General features: G+C 43.6%; 1 protein-coding gene and 1 pseudogene across 1 annotated transcript in view; both read right to left on the minus strand.

The window, feature by feature from the left end:
* Positions 1 to 13,485, minus strand: part of LOC149305991 (transcription factor Maf-like) — a 179,712-nt gene that overhangs the window by 22,479 nt on the left and 143,748 nt on the right. The gene's annotated exons all lie outside the window — the stretch shown is intronic.
* Positions 8,665 to 8,771, minus strand: LOC149305992 (U2 spliceosomal RNA; annotated as a pseudogene).

Here is a 13,485-nt window from a genome sequence, read left to right on the forward strand (position 1 = left end):
GCAGAGACGGTCGCAAAAGTGCTGTGAGATCCCTTTGCATGCTGCTATGAAATCCCTTTGCAAAGTTAAGGTTGAGAATTTGTTTTATTTTTTAAAAAACAGGAAAAAAAGGTGGTACTCCCAGTACTGGGTTTTTAACAATCCTATTGGTTGCTCTAGTTTGAGTAGACTCATTTACAAAGTAGAATTTACCAAAAGTGTTGACTCACCAATGAACAATTTTTTCCAATGGGTCTATTTCAATTGAGACTACTAGTAGAATTCAGGCCAATATTTGCTGAAGGAGATTAGTGCTACAGTAGATCTTCCATATCATCAGGTTTCCAAACTGCTAATTTGATAACCCACAGATTGCCACATCTCATATTATTCAGTGATGGAGGCGTTAACACTCACATGCTGCAAAATGTATGTTCCCTGTTGTCACCGTTAAATAATATGGAGCATAATTGTCCCTGTTTTGCGCATCTGTAGGGGTAGGGAGCAGAACCAATCCCCCATTGATATGAGAGGCTCACCGTATTATTATTTCACGTTTATATCTGAGAAACATGCAACCCAAATTTTAAGGTCACTACTAAAATACAAAATTGTGTTTATTTGTTTCTATTCCAATTTTCCTTCCTCCCCCACTCCTCGTTTTTTCCTCTCAACAACCTTGTGAGGTAGGCTGGTCTCAGAGAGAGAGAGAGAGAGTGGTCCAAGGCCAATGAGGTTCATAGGACAATGAGGCCTAGACACTGGATCTCTCCAATCTAAGGCCAAGACTGACTATGGCACTCCCTTCCACAGTTCATAAGCACCACACTTTTCAGTGACCCCTTTCTTGCCCAGTTATGGACATGACTCTGTTTCCTTCAAATAAAAGACCATATTACACACATCCAGGAGTGAAAGAGCTGCAACATCAGAGTATTTTGCATCTTCTCTGGTGTGGCTCTTTGAAGGTCAAGGCTGAAAAACCGACAGAAGTCAGAGGGAGAAATGCGTAGGCACTATCTTTCTGGAAGGCTGCCCTAATCCACTATTTTGGCTAGCGAACGCACCACTAACCTTCACATCCCAATTCTCTGGCATAAAGCCATTTGGGATTTCAGATCAAGGAGCCTGCAGATGTTGCTGCACTGCAAATGGGAAAATGGGTCAGGTAAAGGTGAGAGCTGGTGTAGCACAAGCAAACACCAGTGGCAGGGGGGGGGGGGATCTCTAGTAGTAGATCTCTGAGAGTGCATCTACACTGTAGAAATAATGGCAGTTTGACACCACTTTAACTCCCATGGCTCCATACTATAGAATCCTGGGATTTGTGGTCTCATGAGGGACCAGCACTCTTTGGCAGAAAGGGGTAAAGACCGGGTCAAACTATAAAAATCCCAGGATTACATAGGAAGGAACGACAGCACTTAAAGAGATGTGAAACTGTGTTGAATCGTGATGGCCAAAAGTAGACACAATATTCCAGGTGAGGCCTGACCAATGCAGAACAGAGTGATACTATTACTTTCCTCAGTGGAATCTGGTTACTTAGTGGTTAAGATGCCAGTTCTGATGCCTGGAAGATTGGAAGGTTAGCAGTTCCAGGTCCAAGTGCTGAATGATGGGGTGAGCTCCTATCACTAGTCTCAGCTCCTGCCAACCTACCAGTCTGAAAGCATGCAAATGTGATTAAATCAATAGGTACTACTTCGGTGGGAACATAACGGCATTCGGTGCAGTCATGCTGGCCACATGACCATGAGAGCAGTTCTCAGATAATGCTGACTCTTTGGCTTAGAAATGGAGATGAGCATCGCCCCCTACAGTCAGTTACAACTAGATGTTCATGTCAAGGGACTACCTTTACCTGTGTTACTTCCCTCAACCTAGACACTTTGGCGGGTTACAGACCGCCATGAAAGTACGCACAGAGCGCGTACTAGGGTTAGGAAGGGGCGGTGCTTCCACACCTCCGCAACCCTAGTAAGCGCTCTGTGCGTACAAAATGGCGGCGGCCGTTCCACACGGCTGCCGGCATGATGGCGTGACGAACGCGCCGCCTCCAAATGAGGTGGCGCGGATGTGACACCATCGCTCCACGTGAGGGCGCTTAATGCGCCCTTTGCGCAGAGCAGGAAGGAGCTCCGTTTCAGAGCTCCGTTTCGGAGCTCCTTCCTGGTTTGCGTCGCTGGGCGCAGCTTTCAGACGGCTGCGCCCAACAACGCAAGGGAGAAAGGGGCCAAGCGGCCCCTTTCTCCTCCTCCCTGCTGCCGTGGGGTGTCCTTGGGGCTTGAAGCCCCAAGGACACCCCTTTCCAGGCTGTGGGGAAGCGGCCTTTTGCCGCTTCCCCGCAGCCTGCAAAGCGGCGGATTGGGGCCTTGGAGGCTGCTGGTCTGGCAGCTAAGGCCCCGATACACCGGGGAAAGGCGCGCCTACAGGCCACCCCAAAGGGGCGGTCTGTAACGCGCCTATGATTCTATTATTCTATGATTCTACACCTATTGATGCAGCCACTTTTTCAGCAGCTGTTATGATGTCCCAGATTCTCTCTCCTCCTTAGCTTATTGCAAATGTTGCAAACTGAGTAGAAAGTGCAAAAAGAGTTTGAAATCAATTAATTCCGCATGGGAAGGAGGAAAGAAGGGTATATTGGTCAATGACCGAATAAATTTTATTACAAAGAGGAAAAAAGGGGGTGAAATCCTGCCCTTCCCTGTTGGCCTACACAAACGCCAACTTCTTCAGCCTCTTCCAAATTGTGGGGCTCTACAGATGGTGGCATGTAGCTGCCCCTTTTAGCCCCAGATCGGTGCCAGAGCAGCTGCACACAGTGGCACCGACCCATTCCTTGTAGAGAACAAAAAGCAGCTGGTTTAGGCAGATTTCTGGAAGGGACGCCATAGGCATGTGTCATCATAGCGCGCACCATGTAAATGGGCATGTGCCAAAATGGCACCTGGGTGGCGTGGTGAGGGCTTGGAGCATCCCGACGCTCAGCCCTCACCATGCCTACAGGCCGGCACAAAGTATGTTCTTTCCCATGAATAACGTTTGCCATCTTGAGTCTGATGTTGTTTGGTCACATTTGTCCCAGCTTTCATTTGTGAAATGTTGGAGGGCATGCAAAGGAGAGGCAGGCTCTCATTCTTGTGCCACTGAAAAAAGTGACTTACAGCCATTGCTTCTGCAGACAAAAAGTTAAAGCCATACCAGCTTGCTAGTGTAAGAAATAAATATACTTTCTAACCTTGTCTGCCATCAACCTTTTATGTCTGAATGATTGCCTGGGGAAGACAAACAGACCCAAAGTCTTTTATTTGCAGTGTGGTTATGAAGCTTCCCAAGACTTCCTGTTGTTGTTTACCTTAACATCTGCTTCTGAGCTCTCGCAAAAATGCTATTTCTTTCCATTAGGACTGTCAAGTGTCCCTTATTATAAGTGATGCCCCTCATTTCAGGGCCAGAAAGCTTGTCTCGGGCCCTCAAATAAAATTAACAAAATGTCCACATTAATAAATTACATGATGCACACATAGTCGTCTTTATGGAGGGCCCAAAGCCCATAATATAGGATTTGGGGATTTTATTCTGTTGGTATGACATGAAAAGCCTTCTGATAGGACTGAGATATCTGAATTTAAAAACGTTCTTGTTTTCTAAAGCATTTGGAATTTTAGTTTAATATTGTTTTATAATCCTGCATGTTTGATTATGTTTGTTGGTTAGTTTGTTTTATATTATATTGTATTTTTTATTATTATTCTCCCTAGACAATTTGTTTTATGACTGCATTGTCTAGATTTATTTTGTTATTCCTTCCTTCCCACTGTATGTGTATGTGCACTCTTTAGATTGAATGCCTTTGGCAGGGCCCACTGTTTTCAACTGTTCTACCTAAATACTACCACTACTACTACTAATAATAATAATAAGTTGGTCTCTTCTCTGAAGATGCCAGGCACAGATGCTGCTGAAATGTCAGGAATAAACTCTTCTAGAACATGGCCACATAGCCCGAAAAACCCACAAAAAACTATAAATATATTGGTCTATTTGGTACAACAAAAACTTGTGAATGTCTTCATCCTGATTTTCAACACTGCATCTCATGAATTTTGGCTGTCATTGCTATTTGAAAACCTGGTGATGCTATTTGCCATACATAACATGCAGCAGAAGTTCCCAGCAAGTGTGCACTCCATCGTCTACCAAATTTTGCCTCTCGCTCATAGCCCAGCAGTCATGGCTATCACTTTGAATCTTCTCCCTTTTCCTCCCATATTCATTCCTCGGGCCCCATACTCTTAGTAATATCACAGTATATATAACATCCATGCTCTCTCCAGTACAGAGAGGGAGCCGGCAAGTAGAGCTGAGCTGTCACACTTGTTCCAAATTCCCAGTGAGCAAGCGGGGATCTTTCAGCCATGATGGAGTAGCTCTGACTTGCAGTCTATCTGTCACTGCTGGACTGTTTTACTGTGCACACAATGCAATGATGGGAGACATCACTCAACTGCAACAAGTCTGGCTACCAAAGCAAGTAGCAGCAATTTGTAGCCGCAACGTAGCCGCTTAATCATTCCCAACACTTCTCTCCCTTCGCTCCCCCTCCCCGATGCCCTGGTTGCCACTCTCTAGATAAACTAACTCCAGAATTAAAGAGCAAATATTTGAGTCTTTCTCAGTGCTGTCATTTGACAGACTGCTGTTTGGACTGCACCCTACTTAATGGGAGACCTTTGGCCTTTGGCTAAAAGCTGTAACTCAGAAGTCCCACCTCCTCCTAATGGGCTTTTGTGTGTTTGTGTGTTTGTGTGTGTTTGGCTTACAGGGAGGGATTTGGGTTCAGTCCTTCAATTATGGATGCACTGTCTTCATGGCTTAAAAAGAAAAAAAATTCGCAAATAAATTAAACAAAAAGGAAGAAAACTACCTTCACTGTCTCTGCTTTAGTCTTCATTTGGACTGCAGAAATAATCCGTTATGGCCCTGGTTTAACTACCATGGTTCCGTGCTATGGAATTCTGGGAACTGTCATTTTCTGAGACTTCTAGCCTTCTGTGTCAGAGGGCTCTGGTGCCATAACTAAATATCTTACCAATCTATAATTTCCACAGTTCCATAGCATGGAGCCACGATAATTAAAGTGAGGTCAAACTGGATTATTTCTACAGTGCGGATGCAGACAAAGATGCAGATTCTATCAACTGGAATGATACAATATTTACCAACTTATTGGGGCCAAGCAAACTAGTAACAATTCTTCCAGCTGTTCCAATTTGACAGGGACAGCCCTGCTTAATCTTCTGTTATCCCACTTTTTCAAATGCTTTGAAAGTGTCCCAGTTTCTCTGCCCGACTCACACTTTTCCCCTTGCTGCAAACTGAGATGAAAGTGAAAAAGTAGTTTGCAGCATGGAGAGGAGGAGACAGACCTCTTCCCAATAGCTTTTGGCAAAGCAAACTGCTGCAGCTTCTGCTAGTGTTTGTGTTCTTCCCCATTAATAACGTCTACCATCTCAACCATTCTGTGATGTTACTTGGCCACAAGTATCCCATCTTTCATTTGTGAAATATTGGTGGAGATGCAGTCCTCCAAGGTAAGCTTTGTCAGGATATTTTTATCATGCCATAATAAGAATGGTATTATATCTTGGTTACAAACTCTTTCTACCCTGCTTTGTCTTCTTAAACTGCTAGTGACTGTCTCGTGCGCAAGAAGTTTGCCTTTTCGTCTTCGTTTAAAAAAAAATGAATTTGGGTTTTCATATATTTTTCAGCTGTAAACAGCAGAAAAACCCCTTCAGGCACTTCACTAGACCTTTTATCCACACTCAGGAAAAAGAATTGATTGATTTTGAAGTTAAACGTTGGCATCTGCTGTTATTCAAAACCAGGACCTCGGATACACTCACCCGCCCTGCTTTCAGCTCAGCCACCAGTGTGCTGCAAATGAAGACAAGCTGTTGTCAAATGAGAAATGCAAAACAGTCAATCTGTTTGTCTGTTTAATGTAACTGGGAACATAAGCTGCTAAAAACGCTACCATTCGGCACTGTCAGATGGGAGGCACTCTCCAACAAACGAAAGCCTAATGACCCATTTTACTCAGGCGCTCTGGAGTTCCTCCTAATGGTATTTTCCATATGCACTTCAACATGCTTTTAACTGAAACTGCAAATGGTACTATTTTCTCTCTAACAGAAGCGTGTAATCTGTGCAGCGTAAGTTGTGTTGTTGTCCCCCCCCCCCTCCGTGCCGCTCCTCCACTGCCTTTTTCCTCTGGCACCGTGAAGGAATGCTGATGTTCAAGGCATCTTGAAACAGCAAGCATATTGCTCAAGCATATGATGCTCAGCTTTGCTCTACACCTGTCATTGTACTGTATTAAAGGGAAAAAATATCAAGTCATTAACCATGATAGATATGTTTTTAATAAGAAAGTGTTGTGCCTCACCAGGCAGATAAACAGAGAGTCTTAAGATATCTTCACAGCCCCAGCATACAATTAGAGAGATGAAAGCTACAGTTTCTGGATCCTCTTCAAAGATTGTGATAACTTACAGCCATTCCTGACTCTCCCAATTATCCAAGTAGTAACCAGTTAGATTCTGCCCTCCCCCATCCAAAGCGGAGGGAGATTGGATTCTAGTGCCAATAAGTGTTTGTCTTATTAATGCACCGTTTTCAGTAGATGCAAGGCTTTGTAGACCTAGCTTGTGAACATCCTCAGTGAGGCAAGCAGATGTAAGTATTTAATGCCAGGTGAGGAACTGAGACCAAGAAACAGTTGACAGGACACAGAGAGCCTGGAGGGAATTTGTCCATGTAGATGAGCCCTTAGTTACATATTCATGTCTAGGACAGTGAAATAAGATCTTGACCCTCATCCTCATCTCAGATTTATATTGCATATTGCTTTTCTTTTCCAATATTGCCCATAGGAGCTCAGAAAGAGAGATCTTGGCTGTGTCTCCCTATGTCATGGACTGCCCTGGGCCTCACTTAGAGGCACAGTCAGAGGTCTCAGACTCTGAAGACATGGAGGAGGCTGAGAAAGGGGCAGATCTGGGGCTGTCTGGATCAGGAGTCTCAGAGGAGCCTCAGGAAGCTGCAGAGGGAGAAACAGACTCTATGGATGCTAGGCTGCAAGTGCTAGGACCTGTGGAGTGAAGGCAGGCCAAGGAGTCTTTGAGGAGGCCTTCCAGGCTAGAAGCCAACATAAGAGCTAATAGGTTTCAGCTGAGAGAAGCAGAGGCCTTTTAAAAGACCACCAGCTGCAGAGGCTCTTTGCAGCTGACAGCCAGTCTTGCAGCTTTGTTGTTCCTTGCTCTTTGATTCACGACTCTGGTATCTGACTTCTGGACTTGTCTTGTGACTATGCTCTTGCCTCTGCCCTTTGCTGATACTGACTGACTGGTATTGTGTGACCTTTGGACTGGACTCTGGACTATTCCTCTGAATATTCCCTGGCTGTGCTGCCCTCAGTAGAGGTAAGCAGGACACCCTATTTTGTCCACCCAACAATCTTGCAACATCGGACCAACTGAGAAATTACGGGTGCTTAGAGATACACAGTCAACTTTAGGACTGAACAACTTGGTCTTCCTAATTTAATTCACAATCCAGACTTCCCATTGATCACAGCATTTCTACTGATTACAGTGCCCCAATTTGGTGTCTTTCCAGCTGTTTTAGACTGGAGCTTCCATCTGTCCGAGACAGTCTTCTCAATGGTTGGGATGAAGGGAGATGTCACCTAACACATTTGGAGCTGCACTGGGTTGGATAAGCCTGGGATGCAGTGCTGCACCACAACAAAGGAGTTTATCACACAGGAGGCTAAGTGCCCAAATCCTGTGCAAAAATGGATTTAAATTCTGGGAATATCCCAGAAAAGTGGGCTTGTTTTCAGACACATCGGGGGGCATTGAGCATTAATCCAACATTAACCCACACAGAAAGTGGACAAAATCGGCTGCCTTTTTACATTCAGGAAAATCAAACAGCTCCTGCAGTTTTCTTTAAAGTTCTCCCTTTAAAGAAAGGGAAATGGTAATTTATTGTTGTTGTTGTTGTTGTTGTTATTTTGTTTGCAATGTCTTTTATTTGCACAAAATTATGTGAGTGTGTTAAAAGCAAGTTTTTCTACAACAGATCGTGAGTTACACAGATAGTGTTACCATTGCAGCTGTTTGAATGACTTGGGAGCTCCGAATAATAAACAGGGAATATCTTGAACCACAAGCTCATTAATGAGCACTAATTCAGGATGGATGGTGGGATGTTCAGTAATTTAAGCTATGTAGACAATGAAGGTTCTCAACTCTGGTACAAAGAGTGACCTACCGAATCCCACAGAATGAGTAATTACAGCTAATATCCATACCATCTTCTATTAGAACATCTAATAAAACAAGGTCATGACAACAGGCAAGGTTCATGTCCCTGTGAGCATCACAATTGCAGGAGGGAGGGAGAGAAAGAGAAAAAGAGAGTCACCCCGGAGCAGGTGGAGTGCTTCTACTACTTGGTCTCCAAAATGAATGAGGATGCTGACAGCTCTCAAGAGAAATGCAGGGGACTTAGAACCGCTTAGCCATCTAGAGCACAGCTTTGGTTAAGTCAAAGAGTGGGGTAGTTTTCACAAAGTTATGCTTGGCTAGATAAAGACTTGATCCCAGTGAATGCTGGCTATCAAGAAATACTACACTCGGAATGAGAATATGTCAAATATTAAACTAATAAGAGCTGGTACTAACTTGATCTTAGCCAAAAGACTGAGAAACTATGGCCCTCCATTCATTGGTTTTGAGCAAGGATATCAGAATTAAAGATATATTCTCTATGCTAAGATTTTAAAACATCCCCTGGATTTTAATCTTCTTGCTCATTTGTGGAGAGCCCATGCAGTTCAGGTTTGGTACCTCTGGAGTTTACCAGAGGTTTTGAAGTTCAATGTTAGAGACAAGAATGATACCCTTTATACTGAAGATTTTGCAAATAGTTGACTGAGGCCTGTTACAGACTGCCAAAATAAAGCTGCTTCAGGTCTCTTTGGAGGTATGCTGTTTAAATGATGCATGCATCCTAAGAATCCGGAAGCTGCACCAAAGCTGCACTCCAGTGCTTAGGAATGGAGTGTGGCTTTGGCGCGACCTCTGGACTCTCAGGACCCATGCATCATTTAAATAGCATACCTCCAAAGAGACCCGAAGCAGCTTTATTTTGGCAGTCTGTAACAGGCCTCAGACTGTCAACCTGCAGCCAGATAACATTAAAAAGAAGCATTTCTATGTCCCAGCCAAGTGCAGAAGAGTAGGAGCCTGGGTATAGTGCAAGAAAGAGGTTAGAGAACAGAAAGAAAGAGGTTTTACAGTGATAACTGTAAGCATTTCATTATATCCCCGTTTTGCTACTGATTGGTTAAGAAAACACAGATCTAAGATAATGGGGGGGGGGGGAGATTATTGGGCAATGCTTTATCATCTCCCATGCTTCACTAGAGAAAGTATCACACTCTTAGCATATCATGTCTAGGGCCATTCCAAAGTTAAAAATACAGCTTTCAGATTCTTAAAGTAAAGGCGGCATACAGAAGCTGTAAGTAGGTACTCCTTAAACATACAGGGCAAAGCCAGCTAGGAACAGGAGCAATCTTGAATCCTGGAAAAAAGCCTCCCAAAAGGAAAATGACTGCCCTGATCATTTTCCTGGTTGTCTTCCAAATAGCCTTGTCAAATTATTTAAAGGCTGTATTGTGATATTATTGAAGCGCCTACCAAGCCACTCTTGGCAGAAGGCACCACTTACTGGCAAGTGTGAGTGGATGAAGTGCTACTGTTTGAACAACCTGCATGGCTACAGAAGGAGGAGAGCCTTTTAATTCAGTTTGCTGGCCAGCCAGAGAGCTTAAGGGCTCTAGAGACTGAGTAATGAAAAGCTTCTCCCTCTCCCTTCCGTTCTTTGTCACTCGCTGTGCTTGCCGCTCCCCAGCCATAGCCACCATCTATCGCACAGTTCTCTTTCACACCACAGTTTATAGCACTTTGATACCACATTATCATCATTGGTTGCACCCTACAGAATCCTGGGATTTTCTAGGGCTGGTGTACACATAAGCATATTGTGCAAATTGCTGTGGATTTTCACACATTCACATCGACCTTTAATTGGTTTTACTTCCCTGTGCAGATTTGCACACAAATTTGTGTGTGGCCCGGATACATGCGACGGGCATGTGGAAATAGAAGAGGTCACCCCTCCGTGGATATATGAGGGCGCAGATCTGATATCTGCGGGTTAGGAGGGGTGACTGCAGATGCAAAACAATGCAATGCAATAAATAAATCCTAAGTGCTGAATGCACAGGCGTCATTCATTTCTGAGTATTTTCTCTTCAGTTTGTACTGTTGTTCCCACATGCCTTCAAGTCACTGCTGACTTATGGTGATCCTAATTTAACCCTATCATGGGGTTTTCTGGGGCTGAGAGTGTTTGACTTTTCAAAGTCGCCAATGGGTTTCCATGGCTGAATGGGGAATTGAACCCTGATCTCCAGAGTTGTAGTCCAATGTTCAAACCACTACACCATTCTGGCTTCAGCCCTATCCAACATAGCCCATGGGGAGGCTGGGACCTGCAGTCTAACAACATACGGAGGGACACAATTCCCATCAATATGATAAATCACCTCCTGTAAGTAGAATCATCTTGCTGCCATCTTCTGTTTTTTCCGCCATCATTAACCATCCCTTTCTTTTGTCATCCTATACCTATCTGTCCTGAACTACAGATCTGCAAATTAGTTACCCCCAAACACCTTGATCCTGGGGGAATGAAACATTAACTAATTAAGTTGAACTTTAAGGTGCATCTTCTAATTAATATGAACTTTATAGGGATTAGTCTATAGGAATTCAGAATGCATTGAATTTTTAAAACGACAAAGGACAGCACCTCAGGCTATTTGTTGGCAAACAAATAAGCAAATGTGACACTGAAATTCTTTTGGGTGGAAAGAAAGGTCCCAACATGTGGATAGCAGTGGTGACCTTTTTTTTAAAAAAAAGGATTACACAAATGTATTAAAAATATTAACAGACTAATTAACAAATTAATAACACACAAACTAAAACACAATACATCATTCCCATCTTTCCAAGATTTCCTGGCAATAGAATTGCAATGAAACTTTTATCATAGTGGATAACTACCTGCTACAACAATAAAATACCCTTTCCCCAGTTTATCAGAGACCGTCCCAATTAATCCTACGTTGTCTTATTTTCTCTCTCCTTATCCCAGTTTCTGCCTTCATCCTCAAGTTTATTTCAATTGCTGAAAACTGAGTTCAGAGTGCAAAAGTAGTTTGCTCCCAATGAAGTCAGCACAGTGAATAGACAAGGAAGGGCAGAATCTTGCTTTCCCATGCAGACTCAGGCAAAAGTAAATGGCTACACCTTCTCCTAGCTCTTGTCTCCATGGGTCAAAAGGCCACCTCCCCACTCCTCATCCCCATTCTGGCATTGTACTCTCTGGATGATGTACAGCCCAAACCCCATTTCTGCTGCAGGCATTGTCTCACACATCCTGCAGCATAACAAGGGCATAAGAAGGTTACAACAGAGTTTAAAAACGAACAAAAAATGTACTTGTTGCTCAAGACGATCTGGAGTCCAGATCTCTCTGGAAGATCTGGAACCCTCTGTCCCTGCACTACAGCAGCAGTTTGCATGGGTGTCCCACTGGGCTTTCCAGCATTTCTGCCACCACTGTGGATTGCCTTTTTTGACGTCAGAATGAGGCCCCCAGTATGTGACTGTCACTAGGCACCTTGTTCTGACCTCAGAAGTGAACGACCCATAGCTACAGCAAATGTGCCGGAGAGCCCAGTTGCACACATGTGCAGAAGCAGAGGCCAAGATAATGGGGAAAAGTGGGGGCACAGTCCACACTCTAGGCTGCCCCTGGAGTATCCTGACCAATGCAGACAAGCCATAGCTTATGTTTGTATTTCTCAATACCTTTTGCCATCTTGACCACTCTCTGGTGTTACATGGCTACACATGTCCCAGGAGTCTTTCACACGGAGGAAGCAAGTGTCATTAAAATGTGGTAATAGTGTGATCGAGGGGAAGATTATCATATCCCCGTGCACTTCTCCCATTCATGTCCCATGCGTAAACTGTAATGGATGCATAACGGGAGTGTTTCCAGTTTTCAACCATGAAATCTTGGACGGTATGCAATAATCTCATTGAAAAACTCTTGATAAATAAAAATACACTGTTGCACCTGCTATACTGTGTAGTGTGAAAAGACCTAGGAACTCTTTCCCGTCATCTGCAATATGGAAATAATTCTTTGGCCCACCTTGTAGGATTGTTGCAAGGATTCTTGAAACCACATGCATCCGAGACCTTTGAGTACTTCTAATTCAAAGTGCATGCCGACAGTGATTTTTATTACTAGTACCGTTACTGTTAAAACACCAGAGCTGAGCGTTTTGTTCATTGGCATGAAATTTGAAACTCGTTTTGGCACTTTATTTCTAAATCCTACAGGGCAAGCCATCTTTCACTGGATTCTATGGAACTTGCAAAGCAGTTGCTAAGTTGTAGATGCAGCTGTAGGAACAGCAAAATGAGGCTTTTAATGTAGCCCATGAATTAAACATGCTAGCACACAGTACAAAGATAATAAATCAAGTCATGCTCTATACTATCACCGTTATGAAGAGGCAGACTTTCTCCCCTCCCCTTTCTCCCCCCAATCCATTTTTTATTCACTCAGGTAATAGGAATATCCCACAGACCCAGAAAATGCCTGCACCGTTCCCTTTGCTTCAATAATATCACTCACATTATGCCAAATGGATGAGCTATGGAAAAAAAGCAACTCTATGGCAAAAGCCACAGTATGGGGCCCAAAATTAGCGTAAGCTACCCAGAGGTTATGTTCATTAGACATTTGGAGAAGTGGGGGAAGAGAGACCCAAAGCATCCGTCAGGATTGCCTTGCTATTGAACAAGCAAAAGAGCTCATTAATCTTGATCAGATAGAAAAGCCAGATGGCAAAAGTTAAAAAATGGACTGGGAGAATAGCGTCAAACCATTACGAATTTCCGTTCCTACTTAGCTTTAAGAATCAGCCTGGTCCTTCTGGGGAATGAGCTTTTAACAAATGAAGATCTAATACGAGCAGAAGGGAGAAAATATGTTTCAAGAGTAGGGGCTCTGATTTACATTCCATCCCCTTTTTTTAATACTGACAGAGAGCAGGGGCTGTCTACCTTTAGGATGGATCGAACATGCATTTCAAGGGAACATACTACAAATTTGTACAAATTTAGACACTACCCAGGTGTCCTGCAATAGTAAAGTCCAAAAACTGTTGGACTGAACTGTTGGTTTTCCACTGATTTTTCATAGGCTAAATGTGGCACCTGAGCAGAGTTCTATGGATACCATGAACTGTCAAAATAGGCAAGAAATGGATCCTAG

This window comes from Sceloporus occidentalis, unplaced genomic scaffold (genome assembly GCF_023333645.1).
Source record: "Sceloporus occidentalis isolate IW3139 unplaced genomic scaffold, rSceOcc1.0.p SCAF_10, whole genome shotgun sequence".
Lineage (NCBI taxonomy): Eukaryota > Metazoa > Chordata > Lepidosauria > Squamata > Phrynosomatidae > Sceloporus > Sceloporus occidentalis.